At 41.3% G+C, this 22,140-nt stretch overlaps 1 long non-coding RNA gene across 1 annotated transcript; it reads right to left on the bottom strand.

The window, feature by feature from the left end:
- Positions 1–10,129: 10,129 nt before the first annotated feature.
- Positions 10,130–16,607, bottom strand: LOC129046652 (uncharacterized). Its single transcript, XR_008508294.1, has 2 exons — positions 13,379–16,607; positions 10,130–11,684 (listed from the first exon to the last, which is right to left on the bottom strand). It is a non-coding gene; the product is annotated as an uncharacterized LOC129046652 (long non-coding RNA).
- Between the last annotated feature and the right edge of the window lie 5,533 nt (positions 16,608–22,140).

The raw sequence follows: 22,140 nt of genomic DNA, 5'->3' as shown, positions 1-22,140 counted from the left end.
CACTGGCCATGTGTTCCTTCTGTAGCACAAGTTAGGTACATACTTCAGGCCAAAAATCTTAGGTAGATTAACAAATTGTATTGTTATCAAAAGAACACTACAGTTTGGCTTTACATTATTTTCTCTAAACATCTGTTTAGGTTTCAACTGCACATTGAGCCAGGATTTGGCCCTTAATATGTGACACTATTAGCTGGACTTAATATTATGTTGAATCATGCTATGTACTGAGCTATTTGTTACATTTTATGTGTGACCTTCTTTTGTTAGAACTGTGAAAATTACTTGTATGTTCTGTTTTATGGGATGGTGTTCTTTCATTGTCTGGTACCATATATTCAATCTCTACATGTTTAATAATGACATCTCAGTTGAACTTGAAATACTGTGTGCACCAAAAAGAAGTTTTAAAGCGCAAGGAAGTACTGTATGCGGTAATATTAAGTAGAGCACAGGACTTCCAACTGTATGAGATGCAGACTGTTAAAGCACTAGGGATCTTCTTTAATGCTATATTAGTAGTAGGAAAAGAAAACCCAAACAAATTAATGTACGCTGTTATCCTCAAAATTCTGTATAAAATGCCCATGCATTTTGTACTTCAAATAGCTGTGCTTCAAATTCAGATCTGAGAAAGAACCTTTCTTCAGTCTGTGAGAGAAGCAGTTTGCAAGGGTTTGTTTTCTTGTTTATGCCTGACTGTTAGTTGTATGGGAGAGTGTGTTAGAGATTGTGAGGGAGGAACTTACTGTTGGAAAGTTGTGTTGAAATGAAGATGTTGTGTTTAGTTCTTAATCAAGACTAGATCATAATCATTTAATCTCTTCTTGAAGTTAACCTGCAAGATCATTTGTGGATCAGTCAAGAGTCCAGTAAACTTGAATCCTTCAAAAAGGGAAGTAGGCAAAATTAGCATCAACCAAGTTCAGTGAGGTATGAAAAAGTGCTTTGTGTTGAGATTTTTAACTGGCAGTTCTTGCAGGAAAAAAGGATGCAATGAATGAAATGACTGAGTAAGAACGCTTATATTATCCTGAAACCTAGATTAGTTTATCTCACAGTTTTAACTCTTACCAAATCATACTGAGTTTAGGAGCAGTTTTTCCTTAGCAGCTGGGCTTGGTAATTCTAGTTGCAAACCCAGCAGTCACACAAATAATTGTATGAGCATGCATACCTTCTTGCATTCAGAGGGACTTCTGCTACAGAAGTTACTCTCAAGGATTTATATTTGGAAAAATAAAATATAAGAACTAAATCCATGAGCAGGCAAACATCAATGTCTAATTAAAGCCAACATGAGGGTGCTAGACTGATCCTCAACATCACTATTCACTTACCATACCAGCACATGGCATTTTTTGAGCTCAATTACCCTGTAAGGATAATATTTCCTGGGAATGGCTGTTCAATGAAATCCTATGTATACTCCAAAGGTTTTTTTTGTACAACACACAGGATGGAAGGTGCTCTAGTCCATGGAAAAACCAAAATGGAGCCACTTAGAGCCATAAGCAAAGTAAGATTTTGTTCCAAGTCCTCAAGGATGTTTAAGAAAAATGTGCTGGAAAGAAGCACCTACTTCAACACATCCCTTTCCATAAGCAGCTTTGCTTATGTTCCATTACTGAGATTTTCATCATCTTTCGGATGAAAAGCAAAGATCAATTTTCAATTGTCTGTAACTTCAATTCTCAGTAGAACTGAATTTTCAGTCCATTTTGACTGTTTAGCCAAGATGGGAGATCTTTTTCAAAGTCTGAATTCACCTGCTCAGAGAATGCAATTAGAAACAGTAGTCCTATTACAGGTTCTTGACTTTTTACAATGAATCCTCTCTTTTGTCAAAGATTTGCTTTCTATAAGTACTCATTGTAATGAGTATAAGCACATTGTAATGCACAGATTTATAATTTGGCTTCTCCTTGAAAAAGGAAGATCTTTTGTCTCTTTTAGTTTCTCTTTTCTTATCCATAACTGAGTGACTATCAGAGCACCAAAGAAGATGCACAGATGTGAACAGTACATAAAAGCTCAACTGTGAATCTATAAAAATCTCATTGCTGGTGGCCACAATAAAGAAAAGGAAACATTCTGAAATGCCTGCTGGATAAAAAGGGTGAAAGATCACAGAATCACAAAATATTCTGAGTTGGAATGGACCCATAAGGATCACAGAGTCCAACTTTTAAGTGAATGGCCTGTATGGGGATCAAACACACAACCTTGTCAAGAAATGAATTGCTGGTGCTCATTTGCAAGTGTGACCCTGCACAGAGCTCTGTTCCCAGAAGTTCCCTAAAGAATAAAGGAAAATACATGCAATTCTATACAGCTGGTGTGAGAGATTTGGTTAATACCAGATAAGTTTTGCCATGCAAAAGACATACTCGTCTCAATGAAAATTTTCAATAACAATATAGGCAATTAATAAACTTATGAGGAATAGGCAATTTCTATTGGTAAGAATGGGAACACACACATTTAGATACACTGTGAAAGGAAGATGTTGTTACTCTAACTGCAGTCTTATCAGTTCCTTCATTGACAAGAGAAGTTAAAAATATAACTTATTTGTATAAAGCATTTTCCTGGCTTATAACTGTTAGATTGCTTATACAGAAGGGTTTTCTAAGTGTACACTTTAAAGATGGACTGTGATAACACAAGGGAACATAATACAACAGAAAAAAAATCTGTAAGTGTAATGTGAGAATGTTACTACTTAAAAACTAAAATTTGTGGTGCAGCAAGTTGTCATTAAGAGGAAAACAGCATGTTGGTATTTTTCATTGTGTGCTTTAAATAAAACTGTTGACACATGGCACAAACAAATTATTGTAAAATCAGTTGGAAACTGCGAGACTGCCTTTCTGACAAACGCCTGGTTGCAGTTGAAATATGCTTTGTTTTCTGAGCCCTGGGCTGATCCTTGCTTTCATATCAGCCAACTGGAATGTTTGTTACACCCAGGCTATCAAACCACCTTCACAATAAGCTGCACAATGTGACACTGGAGCCACTTTTATTTTTTCCATTTTATAACAAAGACAGCAACTTGCTTTTTTACAATTAACTTCACAGTCTTTTGTTGTAATCAAAATGCCTAACAAGAAGTGATGATAAATCAGATGTCTGACTAGCAACTGAATATGTTTTCATTTGGATTGTATGGCTAACAGTACCAAAAATAAAAACATCTACATTTCAAGAAAAAAAAAATTAGTCCAAATTCTGAAGAGCAATTAAGTTGTGCCACAGATGAGAGAGTTTGAGATGTCAAAAATTGTTCCCTGTGTTGCAACACCAAGGACTTGGTTCAAAGTGTGATTCTATAGGTCACAACCTGAAGGGTTACCTGGCCTGTGGCTGTGCAGAGGTCATGACTGTGGGTTCCTAAGATTCCATAATACTCAAGGACACAGAAGCTTTATCCTCTAAAATTTTCTACTTCATTACAGATTACCACAAAGATAACTGCTAGCAAGTATACCAATAGTTATTACAGCCAATATGAAGATTAATAAAGTGAATATGAATGAGTATGAATGAATATGAATGAATATGAATGTCAAGCTATTACAATTATTATCAGCAATCAATAATATCAGTCAATAGTATAGTGTCAGTCAACACTAGCATCAGGCAGTATGGTAGTACACCAAATGACAGCAACAGCCAAGTAAGTGTGCACTACTGCAATCACTGGAGCTTGCCACTGAAACAAACTGATCAACAATAATAGCAAATATGCTTAATATATATAATATTTATTATTATTTATTGCTGAATATTTACATTCAGCAAATTAGCCAGACTTAAGAAGAAGCCAAACCAGCCCAAAAGGGAGGAACAAACTGATCCTGGAGGGGACACCCAACCATCCCCAAAAGAGGGGAAGAAAGATCCAAGTAGTAAGACAACAGATAGAGTTTCCCTTCAAAACAGATCCCTGACACAGAGCGTGGAGTCAGCCAGCATTCCCACTGAGTCCAAGAGAATGGACAGTTCTTGTGGGATTCAGCTGAGAAGTTCTCAGAGGGACACAACTTTAGTCTGTTTTATAACAGAGAAACATTGAGTGTGTGTAGGAGATTCTGCTTTGAGAGACTAATAAATGATCTTAACTTCTATTTTTCACCTATAACGGGCAATAGATGATTCTGTTTTCTGATTTTTTTTTTGCATCAATTTTATATCTCTATGTTGCTTTCCATTTTCTTAGACAGTAAATTGTTATTACAGTCTCTTGGGTTTGCAGTTATTCCTGGTGCCTTGGGATGTCTCTGTTTTCTAGGTCGTTGGCTCCACTTTTCAAGGATGCTTGCAGTTCCCAGGCCTAGTCCTCAGCCTCACAATCCCAGGCTGCCAGACCTTCTCTCTCATGATTTTCAACCAACAAATTTTTCTGTACAGCAGTTTTCCTCTTCTAACCAGGTTGCTCATAGCTGGGAGAGCCAAGGCAGCTAGCTGAGCCTGCTGGCTCTGAACCAGGACCCATGCACATCTGGAGCAGCAGCTGGACTCCTTGGGTCACCTGAAAAGCCACTGCATGCCTGTGGGTGTGCTTACCTGCACATCAAGTCAGACCCAGTTGTCTCAATATCCCTTGTGCAGATGCTCCAGGTGCTGCAGAGCGTTTCAAATGGCACTGGGTGTCCAGCTATGGCCACTAAGCCAAGCCTGGAGAAGGGGACTTATTTGCCCCTCTGCTCTCCACACTGCAGTCCAGAGTGAGTGGCTGACCTGTGTGTAGGTCCACTAGTCCTGGCTGCCTTGGACAGTGATGAGGATTTTGAGGAAACAGAAGGGATAATTTTGCTTCAAAATTCAAGGATGGTTTTAAAGAGTCAAGCCATGAGTCTGTATCATAAAAACTGCTAGAATTAGACTACAATTAGACTATGATATAAAAGCAAAAATATTTTAAGCAAGTCTTACAAATGCATTATTTGCCAGCATTGCTAAAGTAAACATGAATTAAAGTAGAAACTATCTTGATCCTTTATTTCTTCTATTTGCCTTTTACTTAAGGGCTTGAGAAAACTTATTTTTCTGTATTGCAGTTATATTTTAGAGCTTATTGTGTCATCTTTTCCCTTCAAAAACAGTTAAATAATATGAGTGAAGTATTTACTTAGCAAAAGCTGGTTTTCTGCAAATTATCCATTATTTTGCACTAGGTCTTGCATAGATTTATGGTGTCCATTATAGCAACTTAAACCCAGTACAAAGAGGCCCATAAATTGGTATGCTGCTTGTTTTCATGGAATGCTTATAAGATAAATGTTACTCAATCCTATGGCACCATATTCTTTTTTAATTTGAAGAACACCACGTATTTTATAAGTAAAATTCCCAAGTAGCACAAGAAATTCCACCTGAATATGAGAAAGAACTTAACTGTGCAGGTCACTAGCCACTGGAACAGGTTGCCCAGAGAAGCTGTAGAGTATCCCTCACTCAAGAATCACCTGGACACAATCCTGTGCCAGGTATGCTAGGATGACCCTGCTTAGGCAGGAGGCTGGACCAGATGACCCTCTGTGGTCCCTTTCAACCTGAGCCATTCTGTGGCCCTCTGATTCTGTAGTGATGTGAGAATAGCTGAGTAGGATCAGAATTCCGCTGAATTTAATTAGAAACAGCCAAATCAAACTGACTGCTTTTGTTTTGTGATTGTTGTGTATGGGATTATCATGGGCCAAATGGTAAATTTATTGAAGTTACTTCTCTAAAGGAAGATAATAAATTCAGATTAAAGGTCTGTCAGCCTGCAACTTACGTTCTTTTCATTGAAAGTGGCCACAGAACAAATCACAATTTCTCATTCTGTGTTGGGTAATGCCACCTTTTAACTACAGTGCAAATGGTTATGCTGGAATATCTTTGATAAAGCTGCTCTCCAAATTGTTACTCGGATAACCAGGAACGCCATGTTGCTTTACTCAACGTAGCAAAGCTTGTCTTTCTCAGACTGGCTTAATGTCAGCTGGGCGCTTCTATTTCTTGCCTTTAGTCAAGGGCACAAAGGTTGCCCAGTTAATTTAGTATCAGTCCTCAATTCGGCACCTGATGTTCACACATCCCGAAGGATCATCACTCTACGCGGGATCTTCAAAGGGTTTTGCTCTCCCGAATTGTTCCGGGAGGGAGACACTGGAGGGCACCAGAGGCCGGGGATGGCGCCGGGCTCCCTGCGGGACAGCCAGGGACGGTCCCTGCCCCGCGGCAGAGCCGGAGCTGACGCGCCCCTGCCAGCCCGGGCCGAGCTGCGGCCGCGGGGACAAGGGGACAAGGGTGTCCCACTGGGGAGCTGGCGGCAGTACCGGCACACAGGCGGAGGGAAAGCCAGCAAGTGCTTATATCAGCCAGCACTGCTGGCGGCTCCGGGGACGTGGGAGAAAGAGAGGAAGAACATTCAAGTCGAGAGTTATTGTAAAAATGTGTATTTCAGCAGTGGTCTGCCCACTGTCCCTTCTCTCATGTCCATCTATTGTCCGTAAACATCCTGGGAGAAGAGATTCATACGTCTGGATGATCCCAGCAGGCTGGTGCCATGATCCTAAAAAGCAAAGTGCAATTCAACAAGAATGAGGCGAAAAAATTCCATTTGCTAAAATCAAAGTACACAATGGTGCATAAGGTTTGACAACATTAGCATCAGGGAAATGTTTATTGGATTCAGAATGAATTTGTGGTCACTGCAAGAGAGTACCATCCCTGCTTTCACAGGGAAAAGGACATAGTCTTGACTGGGGAGGACATACATCTTTCATGGTTGAGACTTCGTTTGCATGTTACAGATACATGATCCTACCATCAACCTATCTCTAAGTTTTTCAGTCTCCTCTGTCAGAGCTGTTCCAGTTTGAATACATAACTTAATATTTACCACCCTTGTAGGGTAGGAAATACATTTCTTTTCAGCTTCCTAAGCCAGTCTGCTAAATGCTGGACAAGTTCTTGCAAGAACATATTTTGCTTTCATCCCAGTGCAGTATGAACACATTTTTTAAATTACTGACATTTAGCACATTAGCAGATGGGAAAAACAGTTATTTCCTATGTTGCTGGGAGAATGGTGCAGCCAACAGATTCCTGGCTCTGCTGCTGCTCTAAAGCTGTTATGCTGGTCACTGCATGCACTTGAGAGTTCAGCCAGTGAATTATGGTTTGCTATAATAAGAATATTTTGCTTTCCATTAGATCACACTCAGTGGAACAACAGCAAATGCACTGAAGACACCAAAATGGCTCTCAGTGATATTTCAGGGTCCCTTTGCTTCATTGCTGGTGTCAAACAAGTTCTGGCAAAAGGACACCTTGGCCACATTGTCAGAAGTAACAGATCAGCTCTAGTGAAGGAGGAACAGATGTGGCAGGCCAGGTGAACTGCACAGCACTGAGACTGCAAAGGAATCTTAACAAAGCTGAAAAAATGAAAGCGAAGATCATAAATCATCTCTTAAAACTCAATGCAGAGCTCTCTAAGGTGTTATGTGAATAACAACACCCCAAGATGTTAGCAGCAACTTGAATTCTTCTCACAAAATCCTTTGAAACAAAAGATTCACCTGTCTCCTGGATGGAAATTGTTGCAGGGAATCACAGCAAAGAGACTGGTTCATGCAGCAGAAGCAGAACAGGAGGATATGCCAGTTTGGGTCACTATCCAGAAGTGGGATCTGTTCATATGAGAAGTAAGTGTTCAAAGAATTCCCATAGGATCATATCTCTTTGGAAGGGCAGACCACTTAAAAAGGCCAGATCAGTCATGCAAGCCATGAAGCTGAGGAGTTGCAGGTATTAGCTGCTGTGTAAGCTAAATGCTTTCATATCTGCCACTGATCCTTTGAAACACTGAGGACAACCCAAGGTCAGGAAGCATAAATTTAGACATCTATATATGCACAAGCTATTAAACCTTCCATTACAGGCAGTACAGTCAAAGGTACACTGTCAGCCAATGCAGGCACATAAAGTGATTTATTTGGTCACCCACAAGTCCTGCTGTAGGATAACCCAAGTTGCTCCTTAGGCTTTACTGACTGTATTGGCTTGAGACAAGATTCACACATAAACGTCCAGCACTGCCTGTGTGCTGGGTGGGTGTCCTGTCTGGCACCCAGCCATCCCAAAAGACATGGGTTTCCCTTATGTTTTAAGTGCCAGGCACATCTCAGATTTCTTAAATTGATCCAAAGGCACCAAGATTTAGGCAAATGAATCAAACCACTGGTTTCCACTAATCCATTAATCTCCACAGTCAAAATATAGACAGCAAGCATGTTTATATCTTTAGCTGCATGTAGGCATGTTAATTTAAGAGCCTCCATCTTGATATTATCTGTTTTTCTCTGCCCTTGAAAATTTTGTTGGCTAGAAGTTTCATTTTGAGGCTGTTGTGTCTTTTAATTTTAGAAGCTCTCATGCTTTGTTTCACTCACCTGAAATATGTCCATCAACAGTTCACATTCTCAAGCCTTAAGAGGTTGGTACAGAACAAATACATGTGCACAAAGGTAGCTCTAGAGACTCAATTCAAATTTTCCTAACTCTAGCTTGTCGCAGACATCTTTCATGAAAAATCCTTTCTTAGGATTTTTCCTTGTGAGAAGCTACAGTTTCAGCAACCAAAAGTAAACAATAGTTATCTGCTGCTGTGGAATGCAACAGGTAGACCCGTGATTGGTCTCCTCTAGATGTTTAGATTTACTGACTACTCATGGCAGAGCTGGCTCTTGCTCTCAGTCTGAGACACAGATCTTTGTTATTTATTCTTTTCTATTCTTAGCTTAGCTAGCTTCTGAAGAAACCTTTTCCTTTCTATTTCTTTTTAGTATAGTCTTAATGTAACATATATCATAAAATAATAAATCAAGCCTTCTGATCATAGAGTCAACATTCTCGTCTCTTCTTCATCCTGAAAACCCTTGTGACCACGGTCACACTGGCTTACTTGTGTTTTGCCAGAAAATCCCTGGAAGGCAGCCTTGTGGCCCTCCTTCAGCATACAGGGACAAAAATTGTACTTATGGGGAGTTGTGGGTGACATGGGAATTAATGTGTTTAAAAACATCAGAAAAAAACAGTAAAATGAGTTCAAAGGAATGGTTAGTATTAATAACCAAGGACATGTATGGAAGCAGTCAGACTAGAAAATGCTGAGGGATGAGTCGTTCATTTATATCATGACCAGAAGACCTCTGCTCCCTCTGCAAGAGGATGGCAACAAGGATGTGACATGGGCCGTGCTTCCTTCCACTGTCCCATGAGGAAGATGAGGGTACCCCAACAGAGGTATCATGGACAACAGACAGCAACCTTGCAGAAGCTTTATGGAGAAAAAAGCTTTTGACGTTGAGGTGAGGATCGGGCATTCACTGATCATCATGCAGCATTGGACTCTGGACCAAATTCTGGTCAAGATCAGCTTGGGAGTGATTGTTCCAGTTCATTTCTTTTGAACTTTTTCTCCCAGCCTGCATTCTTTTGTTTTTGCTGGAATGAAACACAAAACAAAACCTGCCTGACATGCAAACTGCTCTGCTGATGACTCACTGACCCACTCCATGGCTTTGAGCTAGCAACTAGCTCACTTGCTGTCTCATTGGTGCCTCCTGAAAAACAGGGTAATGAGTTTTTGCTGATAATGAAAAAGTGAACATGAATTGAATTGTTCCCAGAAAGTAAATTACTAAATAAATATGCATTAACAAGTGATCCTAAGACAAGAATATGCTTGTGGGAGCAACTGCATTTTCACTGAGGTCAGTCTTGAATAACACCCTACCTTACTAAAGGTTGAGAGTCACTGTGACAAAGCACAAATTGCTACCAAGGTTATTAAGGGGACTCTTTTATTCAATGGTATCACAGGGATCAGCAAATGATGTAGCACATTCTTCAGTTTTGTTTCCTCCTTTTGTTGTTGTCCATGGCTGCCCCTTCTGCAGGTGCAGCTTGATCCTGCTTCTCAATCTCCTTCCACAAACAACTGAGTGCCCAGCTTAACCAGGCAACTTTGCAGGTCTCACTGTGTTTTAGAGACATTGTCATAACAGCTTCCAGACCCTTCAGTTTAGAAGGAACACCACTAACATTCACACATTCGGGACACAACTAGTACAGTAATATATTCACATTTATTTACTTGCATTACCATAAATTTTATAGACACAGGAAGATGTGTTGACTAAGACTTTCATTGTGCTCAACAAAGAAAAGGTCTGAACAGAAGCACTTGGACTGGGAGCCATGAGGTAGAAAGTAAAAGAAAACAGAAACAATCACTCTGAGGCAGCAGTTTCAGGATAGCAACCACTCAATCATCATCAAGAGTTTAACGAGCCTGAGGACTTTCAGAGAAAATAATTAGGTGGCCATGGGGTGTTTACAATGACTTTTTCAGAGAAGAGAGAGTGCTTCTTGGAAAAAGCATCAAAAGCATGTGTTTGAAAATTATCAGTTTGGAAATGGAAAATTACTAAATTGCATCATAAGCTGATCAGAGGTAAGGCTTGACCTCTAAATACTGACAGGATTATTTTAGAAGTTGTTTTATTTGAGCAGTCACAGCACACAGAACTGTGGTGAGTTCCTGGGAATAATCATTTAATTCCACAAACAGTAAACCTGGTGAAGCCTGGTTTATTTTGAACTCATGTTTTATTTTCTTACTCGCCCAACACAATAACCTCTCCTAAAGCTCTTTATGACTTTCTCCTCACCTCAGCTGTACTTCTTCAGCATGTTTCTTCTCATGACCTCTAAATACCATCTAGTTGAAGCCCGGACAAGGGACATGTTCTGTCTCGCAGCCTGATACTCACAGTGAGTGGCACAACCACTGCTGGTGAGCACACACTTCAGCTTTGCCTCATTAAATTTCCTTTCTTATACAGAGACAATCTTCAGAAGTCATGTAGGAAATCCCACTATTCTTCATCTCAGATGGTCATCCTAACGAAGCAGAAAAGAGAGAAAGGCACTCTTAGTCCATGATTCATCGTATCCCAAAATAGACATCTAAATCAGGCCATTTGAATCATGGTTAAACATGCCAGCTGGTCTCCACTAACTGTAAGGGCAACCAAAGGGATTATCTCAGATGAGGACATTGGTACTACAGAAGGCTAAACTTAGGTGAAATGAATCCTACTGTAATTCTTTTGAGCTCTGTGTCACTTCATGATGTTAAAGACTGGTGGTTGGTTTCAAAGCTTTTAGAGTGGGACAGATGGATGGGCACTGTGATTGCTGAGTCTTCCTTAATCTCGACTGAAAAATCAAAAAATCTTCCCACTGGGAAGAGTGAGAAAACAAAAAAATATTAGTGTATATTTTCACAGAGGAAGATGCTACATTTTCTACCACTTTTTTGAGCTCTCTCCATCTGCTCAACAGCCCCTGTACATGTGTGAGTTGTTAGAGCAAGGCACCTCAATGCTGGTGTCACCACCATCTTCCCACCAGATAAAATCAATGAATGTTGACAGCAAGTGCCAACAAGTTGCCCTCTTCCACAAAGGTGAAATTAGTTCACTTACCTTTTTGGTTTTTGTAAGCTTTTCCAGGAATTCATGTATATTTTTCTAGTTGGTGATAAAGAAAGAAGGTGATGAAAGAAAGACGATGAAAGAGATATATTGGTTTCAACAAGATCAGAATATTTAGTTGTCCTGTATTGCAAAACAGAAAAAACAACAATTTACTAGTAAAGGACCTTGAAACTTTTTCTTGCAATGCCCTATTTTTAGGACAGCCCAAGTTTCCACATGCCTCTTTCTCCAACCCCGGAGCTAGACTGCAAAATCCCTACTATGGGCTAGTGAGTAGATGCAGAGGTGCTCCACAATCTGACTTGGTTTCTCAACACACAAAGAAGTCAATTTTATGCGACTTCATTGTGAAAAGCCATCCTGAACACACAGTTGTACAATAAATGCTCATGACTTACCTTGTGGGTGAAATTCTAGGACAGCTGGGCTTGGGCACCTCCCAGCATGTCCTACACACCATTTTGCATAGTCATCCCAGGTTGCCACATGCCCATCTCTGCAATTTTTGTGGCTGCCTGGGAAATCCTGTCTGAGGGCTCCTGCTCATGCTGCTCCAGCACTTCCATCCTGCTCGTGGCATGCTGTGGCATGGGACTTGGTGCTCATGTGTGCACCAGCCCAGCACAGGGCAGTAAGGATCAGAAAATTTTCACAAATGCTCACAGAGCTCTGCTGGAGGTCAGTGTCACTGTCCCCAGGTTAACAGCCACCCCCAGGCTCAGCCATCACACATAACCTCACCCTGTGAGGAAGCACAAGCTCCCAGAGACCACCCTGCATCCTCCTCCCTGGTCCCCTGAGAGACAGTTCTCTCCCTTCCCTCGAGGTCTGCCTCCTGTGGGCACACATGTCCACGTGGCTGGATGGAACACCACATCACAACCTCGAGACAGATTACAGCTGTGGTTTTGTTCCCATTGGCTGAGACTTCAACTGGATTAATTCCTTTGTTGTTCAGACCAAGCTTGTGCAAACTCAAGGGAGAGGGTAGGAATGAACAGGAGGGAGGCAACACTCTTTTAGTATCAATTCTGGCAAATGTTAGCTTAAAAATACAATTCCCATTCCTGAACCAACTTCTCAGCCCTAGCACAGCAATCCTTTTGAGCCTTCTCTCCAAGAATGTGGAGGGCATAGCTGCTTCTGTAGCTGGGCCACCCAAGTCATACAGCCCTCAAAGAGCAGCTGTTGTTAGAACTGGAATGCAAACTGAAGTGCCAGGAGAGGAGGTTCTGAAAGGGTTCACTTCAGACAAGTCACCAGGTTTGTGAAAAGCTAAACGAAGCAGTCACCTGACTGTATTGCACAGGAGCCTCATGGCAACCCTCAGGAAACAGTATAGAGCTTTTTGTGGTATTATTTTAATTATGTTTCAATTTAGTAGTGACTAAGCAACTTGAGAAACTCTCTTTCTTCCCTCTGCAAAAAGAATTAGTATCAGACCATGGCACATGTGACGCTGCTCAGTGACACAGCCAAGAGAGACCCAGACAAGGTGCTCTTGCTCCAAGAGGGCTCCTGAATCAGCCTGGCCCTGTGCTGCTGAACTCATGGAAAACGTTGCTGCTGCACAGTGACCTCCCCATAAATACTCTGAGGCTGCCTCCTATCTCTGTGCACCCCCCTTCTCCCCACAACTTTGAAGTGTAATTTTAAAAAAAGTCACCTGAGTTTAATTCCTGAAACTACTTTTTCGCCTGAAACTGTGCAAGCTGTGCTCTATGGAGTCCCATAATTCTGTTTACATCTGCATTTTCCACTTGAAGGCTTTGGAAATAATTGATAGTGCAGAAGATCAAAAAACACCAACTCACCAGAGAGAAGAGAAAATACTTCTTGCAATACTTATCCTTTTTTCTGTTTTAGTACGTTTCCTACCAGTTTTGGTAGGGAAGTGGCAGAGTTGATGGCAAATTTGATCTGTCAATCCAAATGAGGAATTAAAGTCATTTAGGAATAACAGGTGCCACCTGGAAAACAAGCAGAGGACTTAAAAATAATTATGGCTCAATGTATTCATCTTTGCATTCCAGAAGGCTCCCCTTGGTCTCTCCTGAAGATAATACATTAGAACTAGGATGAAATATTGGCATGCTTTCAAACTTTTCACCTGAGATTGAATTATAAGTTACAGATGCTGAGTCATTGGTCTTTTTATTAGCTCAAAGAAATAACATAACATCACTCAAGGATAGAGACCAGACAAATTTTTCCAAAGATAAGAAATGGATTAATTTTCTCTGAAAAAAAAGAATTCCTTATCTTTCTGGCTTAATTTGGTGATGTATCAACAGAAAACCAATATGAATTGATAAAAAGGATTTGTTAATTTATTTTCTTACAGAATATTTGATCCTTTTAGATGATTTCAAATAGCATCATATTGGGTCAGAAATTCCAGACTACCAAGGAATTGGAAACCTGACTTTCACAGCACTGCTGCCACGTATTGATGTAACTTACCAGGGAAAACACCCCATATTGATTATATATAACCACAGTATGGCCAAACAACAATACAAAAACACATGCACAAATATTAATTGTTTTAAATTCCAAGCAGCCTAAGATCTCAGCAGAGAGCAGAGATTTTAGGGGAGCCTGAGAACAGCTAAACATTTTTTTAGTTCAGCTGAAATTGTTCAGGTTGACAGAGGGAGCAGGGAACGTGGTCAGTATTTTCTAAAATGCAGCATCTTATGGGTCTGTTATAAAATAGTGGTGTTAAACTTTCAGAAGCAAAGACCCTAGTGATGGGTCACTAATTAACTTACAGTTTGATCCAGGAGAGCTCCTTTATTTGGTCAGTGCTTGCTGAAAAGCAACTAAATATTTCTGTTTATTTTTGGCAATTACATTTACTTTTGGTACCATTCCCACAAATAGCAATGTTCCATTTCAAAGTTGCAGTATCTACTTTTAGATCTCTTAGTATTTCAAAAGGATGAGAATATTTAAAATAAACTACATCCTTAGTGCAGCCAATCAAATATTTCCCCATCAGCTAGGACAGTTTCTATCTTCTGATTCCTCTCAGGTTTAATTCTGTTTTGGATTCTGCTACTGAGCGGCTCTGTAGGTCTTGAAGAAGTCAGTGTGCAAGTGAGACAGCTTAACAAATGCAGAAATCTGAAATACAGGAACTTGCTTCCTTCACAAGTACAACATGCAACTGAATAGCAGCTATTGTCTTTATTTTACAGAGGGCAAAATCATGTTCTATTTCTTGACAGAAATGAGTAATTTAGTGTTTTCTGAGTGGTACCATATACAAATGTGGCATCAGTGTCTTCAGGAAAGTGTCCAGTGGTTCTCCCCTGAAGTTCTTCATTAGACTTTGTAAGACTTCCATACAGCTGAAAATTTTCACTGGTACACTAAGAGTGCCTGTCATTAGAAAATGTTGACAAAAATAGTTGTCATTACTGAGAACAAGACATAAAATACAGCTTCTTTATGGAGGAGTTCAGTCACTGTTGAGAACATGACCAAGTGGGAAACGTGCTGTTTCCTAGGCTGACAGGACTACAACTGGTCCCCTGGGAAGCTCTTTGGTAACTTTGAATTTGATGAAGAATTTCCCACTTGGAAAGGTGAGGGTTGCACAATATGAGAAACTCCTCAAATTCCAAGGACACAACAAATATGGGTTGGAAGTGCTGGGGGGGCCTTGCTTCCCCAGTCTGTGGAGGTTTATGAACCAAGCAGGGACTGACAGATGTGCCATCCCCACACAGTAAGGCTGCAGCTGCTCTCTGAAGGCTCCCTGTGAAGGCTCAGCCTTATGCTCTTGTGAAGGCTCCGAGGCGAGGATCAGCACACGGAGCCAATGGATCAGAACAAGATACACACTTATCACAAAGAAATTATGAAAAGCAAATACCAGACAGTTTTGTGCTCAGTTCATTTCGGCTTCTCCTGGAGCTGGGAATAAGCAAGTTTCATTTATCAGCATATAATGTGTCAAAGGCAATGAGAACACAGATATCTTAGCATCCTTTTGGCACAGACTCCCTGGGAAGGGCAGCCTGTCTCTGAGTGCAGTTCAAAGGACAGAGGACATGTTATGAATCAAAAGCATCCTAACTTGCTGAGTTAAATGACATAAATGACAGAATGAGTAGTGTATTCAACCATGTATAGAACCATGGCCAGAGGCCCCCACACACCACAGCCAAGCCTTTCCTTTGAGACACCCTTCACGAATGCCTTTGCTGCTCAAAAAGCAAACTGTGCATGGGAGGGCTGGTGCATTCATAGGAGGCCTGCATTTTCACCTTCCCAATTCTGTGAAACTATGAGGTTATTCACACACACCACCCAAGCAAAAATGGCCCTGCACTGAAAGAAATTTGTTATTGCAAAGTCAATACCTTTAACATCATGAAATGCCAGAATTAAGCTTGCCTTTAATGTGGCATCCTGTTGTGTACATATGATGATACACTTTTTAAATTAGACAACTGCATCGGACTTCTTTCAAGAGATCCCTACTTCATTCAGTACACAGGAACAGATGAGATTTCTTAATGAGATTCTAGGCAGGATTTTTATTAGCACTGATCTTCTACACTCTCTTTTGTTTACTGAACTGACTCCCAGTACAGCTCTGAATAGGAAATTGAAAATGTAATATTTTTTGTAATTATTCTCAAAGTTCAAGTCAACTGCAGCTGAGTTCTATGACTCAGTAATCCAAGATGGTTAACTAAAAAATGCAGACTAAGCAAGCTGTGAAAACCTAGTTTTTGTGTCTTGTGTCCCCAGGCTGTGTGACATAGCCATGTCCAGCTGCATTTACTGTGGCAGTACTCTTACCCTCATTGAAAGTTCTCCACTCAACCCTAAAAGCTGACGTTTCAGAGAGCAGCATATTTCAACTCAACCCCAGAAAATACACATTTTTTACTCTCACTGGGCACAGTTACACCAATGTCCTCAGGCTGACTGACTGACTGACTGACTGTTGGATGTGTTTGCACAGTACAGACTACAAAAAATACCTGAAGGTATCATAGGGAAATATGAAGTTGAAAGCTTGAAATTCCCTCTGATCTATGCCAGGACAAACCACTGTATCCAATGCCTCCATGCACAGACAAAGCAGAACTCTTTTCTTCAAAGGAAATCTGTCCACCTGAAGGACATAATTTTCCTTGAGTTTTGATTAATTTGTCCACTTGAAGGTGGACCATTCCTCCAGTTTTCCAGGAGACAAAACACGAGGAATGCATTTGTGCAACCAGAAGCACTGGGCTGAGAGCTGCCTGTAAGGCAGTGGCAACTGCAACATGGGAACCTTGACCTTCAGGCTGCCAAGAGGTCCAATATGCTATACCAAAGGAAAAAAACAGCACAAATAGCCCATTTGTTAAAAAAGAAGTGGAAACCATAATCCATTTAAAGGTTTCAGAGGAGAATACATTAAGGAAAACCAGCAAGTACCTTCTATGTGTGGGTTAGCTCTTTCACCCATGACTTCTTAACATACCAGCTCTAGGGTGTGTTTCTTTCAAGAAGATGCAGGTTTTCACATGTAGATGCCCTCTTGAGTGCCTGGCATACTGCACCCAGCCTCCAGCCACAAGGCAGAAGGCACAGAAGTCCACTAAGTCCTGTTTTGTGTCTTCAGCTCTGTGTGGATATCCTGGCCACCCTCTGCAATTTATGTCCAGGCAACTGCCTTGCTCCCCAGCACACATGGCTGCCCATGTTTTGGCATGAATTGCCCTTGTGCATGAATTGCCCATGCAACTGATGCTCCCACATTCCTGCCACTGCACCTGCCCAGCCAAAGCAGGGTGCCAGAGGCAACAGTGACTCATTGCTACGTTCACCCCAAGACATGTTGCGTGAGGAAGACAGGTTCTTGCTGTGTTTTGTTTATAATAGGGCTGAAGCTGTACTTCCCACAGAGCTTAAAAAGTGAACAAGAAAGCCTCAGGTGACATTTCAAGGGAGGACAGCTTGGGAGGTGCCTTTTCTTTTAAACTAACCTCAGTAGAAGAATGAGGATATAATCAGGTAAGTGTCAAAATGAATGATGAATCCACGCATCAGATAACTGACCCAGTTTTGAAAGAATATCGTACTTTATTATTTTAGATTGAAAAACAGGATGGTTCAAAACTTAAGGGATTAAAACTACCCCAACTGCAGCCAATGGAAATATTTTCTTTCACTTCAACAATCTTCAGTTAATCTGAACAAAAATTTGAAATGCTGGAGAGATTACTAGTTGCTGCCAACCATTAACTTTCCTCCTTTTCCTCCAACTGAATTATGCCAAACCTTTCATGGGCAGTACGTTTCATTGTCATTTATTTATTTGATGTCTTGTTCTTCTACAGATTTTTGAGAGGAAGATGGAAAGCTGATCTGTTTCCAGAATTTATGATAGGGGGGAAAAAAGCAGCTAAAAAATGAGGGAAAAAAAAGGAGAAGGAAAGCCTACCTTCATCTCATGGAGCTGGCAAGAGACATTATCACCTGGAGAGAGCTGAGGGGCAAGCTTAAAATGTGCCACTACTATTGACCACCCTCCCTCAGAGCAAAGCCTTGTTGCTGGTGTGTCACTGATTTGCCACATTGCAGTCCCAGCTTTATCCACTGAGACCCATGCTGTGAAAGGCAAAACCATAATGACAAAGACAACATATATATGCAGGATGATGCTGGACTGTGCATGAGCAGAATTTGGCCATTTGCTATTCAGGGGTAATGGCACTTCACCACAAAGAATATTAACCACATTTCCATGGCTGTAAAGCTTTTGCTTCATTTTTCTCCTCTTCCTTTCCCTAGACCCAGATCCAGTCACATCCTTTGCATTATCTCTGTGCTCATCAGTACATTTATGCTTTGAGTCAACTCCATATGCTATCACAAATGATTCACCTTTTTTCCAGTTTAATATTCTTCCCAATTCCAGTAATTAGAATTGGCTTGGTGCAGGGTCAGAAAACACAAGCCAGTGCATGTAAGGGGAGGTAGGGCAAGGCAGGAGGAGGACAGGGAGAAGGGCACAGAACCTCTTTAAGTGGAAATGAGCTGTCAGAAAATCTCAAGCCCAAACGTGTAACTTTACCTGTGCAGATTTGCTGCAGACACTTTAATTCTTTGTTATGTGTCCTGCAGGCTTCTCCTAATAGCCATCTGCAGCCTGACAGTAATTATATAGCCTGGCTCAAAGGATTGAGCAATAATGTGATAAGGTGAACAAAAAGAACTCCAAGAGAAAGCTACCTTTTAAGTATGTTTAGAGGCCTAAAATGTCCAGTAGTATCTACTGAGGTGTTTCCAAAGCACTTAGCCATCCCTTGAGAGCAGCACATGCCTGTTTAGTTGTAGCATCTTTGTCTCTGAGAATCTATCCCTTATCTCTCAACAACCTCCCAGGTCATTTAGGACTGAATCTTTCAGCAGCAAACACTGAGAAACAAGTGTGGTAAGACCACCAAAGACCCTGCAGCCCATGATCTATAGCTACTTCCAATAGTGTTGTTTATGCACCATGTGGAAGCAGCAGGGAGACAGCAGCTGGGAGCTGTTCCCTCACATAACTCAGTTTCTCACTGGGAAAATGCAGACCTATTCAGCTTATATTCCACCCATTTCTCAGTACCTGAAGCTCTATCCAGAAATACAAGCTGCCAAAGAAAGATAAAAATGGAATGTAAAATTATTCAAATACCTGAACTATTAAATGGAAGGCCAATGACATCTTTCTTGATATAGCCAGTCTATTTGCAAATTGGCAGTTCAGCCTCACTAATATGTGCTGAGCTAGCTAACAGCATTTTTCACTCAAGATGCCTGGAACATGTTTAGGCTTATTAATAAATTCAATCTTCTGTTACATGTAGTAATACACAGGTTTCTACTTGGGATTTTGAACAACTCTTTCATGACATAGTTAAAGCCTTTTCCTTGGTGGAGTGCCACAGAATTACACAGCTCTGATGAAAAAGAAGATTAAAGCACATTGGAGTCATGAGAAATTTGAGAAGAACAAAGGTTTCTCAGGGGGTGATCCACAGGTTTCTCAGGGGGTGACCAAAACCTGCACACGTAGGTACACTAAAAGGGAGGCTATAACCAGCACTGAATTATTTTAAGCATGGAATCTTTTGGCTTTATCTGCTGTTCTTCCTTCTTGCTCTGCTGCTGTATGCCCCCAAGGTTCCCCAAGGGAACCTTGCAGCCTCCTCTTCCTCTTTGTCCCAAGCATGGATTGTGCAGGGTACAAACCCAACAATGCTGCCTTGGTGCTGCTGCCCAAGAGCCATGGCTTTGGAAAGAACCAGCTGGCAGCAGGAATCCCACAGGCAAAACCTGGGAATCCTGGTGTCAGCACCACAGGGCGTGGGAGAGCTGCAGGTTTGGCAAGCAGATGATTGCTCTTTTACACAACTGTGCAAAGTACAGTTCTTGTGATAAAACATTACAGTTCACGACAGGTTATTTGGGACAAGGGTTACATTTCCCTGAGTCTTATCTTGCTGCCTGATGCATTCTTTGGCAGAAATGGGAATTTGGACAAAGATTAGAGAAGTTACAGATGTGAACAACTGGGTTACCACATGGAGGCTGTATTGCTGTTACTGGCAGAATTTGGAGACGTTAGAAATCTGAGGCCTGTAATCATTTACAGGCATAGAGAGAAACCAGGAAGTTATTTTCTATAACCCTCAAATACTAGAACAATGGAACCTTGGGGAATTTGGTAATGGGAAGCATGGTTTGGGTTCCAACTCTTACCTGGCAGTGCAGCTCACTGGCTCTGCTTTTATTTCCCAGCCTGTAAAAAAACTGGAGACTGAAAACTGATATTAAAAAATATATAAAAGCTGCTACTAATGCATCTGACTTAGGAATTCTACTATTTTTTTTACTAAGGATCAGTACTTTATTCTTAGCTGCTAAACTTTATGTAAAAAATATGTTACAGCTTGAGTGTGGCAGGAAAGATGAGACAGTTGCTAAAGAGAAAAATATTATTTATTTACTCTGCTTTTCAACTAACTTTTGAATGCTCCAACCCACATTTAACTAATATCTGTGGGTTTGAATGTTGCAGTGTGATATATTAGCCTGTCTCAGTCATCCCGGTTCTTTACCCAGAGTGCCAATCACCTCTCCCTTCCCCTCCCTTGCCCCCTGCTGAGTGCTGTCCATCAATCCTGGCATTCCAGCAAGGGCATTGTACAATTGGTGAAGTTCAAAAGATGCCTCTCAGCCCTGGGGACATTGGGCATCCAGGTGTCATTTGTCCCCTGAGATTCCCCACCCTTACCTGGTTGGTGGGATCCCTACCCCTTCCCTCCCCCTCTCCCTGAGGTTAAAACACACAGCAACCATGCAGTTCAATGGTTCTGTTGGAGCTCTTGCTGGATTCAGAGGCCTGTGTGCCAGGAATAAAGCTCTGGATTGAAACCCTCCAGCAGAACCCGACTCCTTTCCTTCACCTCGCCTAAAGCCTTTCCACCAGAGGTAAAGCTGAGCTCCTGCTTGCCTGGACTTGTCCCAAGTGCCAGTTGCAGCATCCAGCCAGCCAGAGGTGTCTCTGAGGTGAAACCACCACAGCTGCCACCTCTGGTCAAGCAGCAAGGGCCAGACGAGCCCAGGCACGTTCCATCCGGCAATATTGGGATCATATTCCAGTATTTGAAGATTCTTTTCAGGATATGGTGATGATGGAATTAGGACTTTTAGGCATGTTGTCCTTCAAGAGGATACATGTGTAAAAAAAAAAAAATGCACACACCTACACTCCTGCCTGTGGTGGGAATTCAAGTAACCAAGGAGCTCAGTTGCTTTGTTAAGATGCACACTCTCAATTCAGGCTTTTGTAAAGCTTAATTATCAACAGAGTCTTTGGAAGGACTTTGCACTCAGTCCCTGTTCTTCTATGTCTAAAGAAGAATTTCACTGCTTGTGATACTCACAGTGAATGAAGTGATGCATTAAATACAACAACTCGACATGCAGAGAGGATGAGGAGGAAGCCTTCAGCTCTGCTATCAAGCACCTGCCTTCTTTTATTTTATATTACACAGGTATCTACTAAGAAAAAAAAACCCACAGGTCAGCCTATGGAAAAGAATATAAAGATAATCCTATAATAAAGGGTCTCCATCTTAGAAGATATTGGAAAGAAAATAAACTGGAAAGTAATTTGGAAATTCTTGCTTTCTTTGGAATGCTTTGTACCTTGTGCATGTCATCAAAGAGCCTCTAGGACAGATTTGGACACAGTGACAGCTGAATTGGTAGGAGAGTGCACTTCCAAGGGAACTGGTGGTGGCAGGACAAAAAGGTGAACAGGATGCAATGGGCATCAGTCACCATGCCAGACCACTCTGAGAGGGAGCAGCTCAGCAATGTGCACACAGAGTAATTCACACACTACAACTGCTATTACTGCCAGCAGCATTCATGACATGATTAGGTATGCCCAAGTCAGACAAGGCACCATAATCATGTCCTGTCCACAGACACAGCAAAAAAATATGTGGGCTACTCAGAAATGAGAAGTTCAAGTTCCTTGCGAAATGAACATGCTAATAAAGACCAA

This window comes from Molothrus ater, chromosome 3 (assembly GCF_012460135.2).
Source record: "Molothrus ater isolate BHLD 08-10-18 breed brown headed cowbird chromosome 3, BPBGC_Mater_1.1, whole genome shotgun sequence".
Classification (NCBI taxonomy): Eukaryota; Metazoa; Chordata; class Aves; order Passeriformes; family Icteridae; genus Molothrus; species Molothrus ater.
This window is presented reverse-complemented; position numbering and strand designations above follow the sequence as displayed.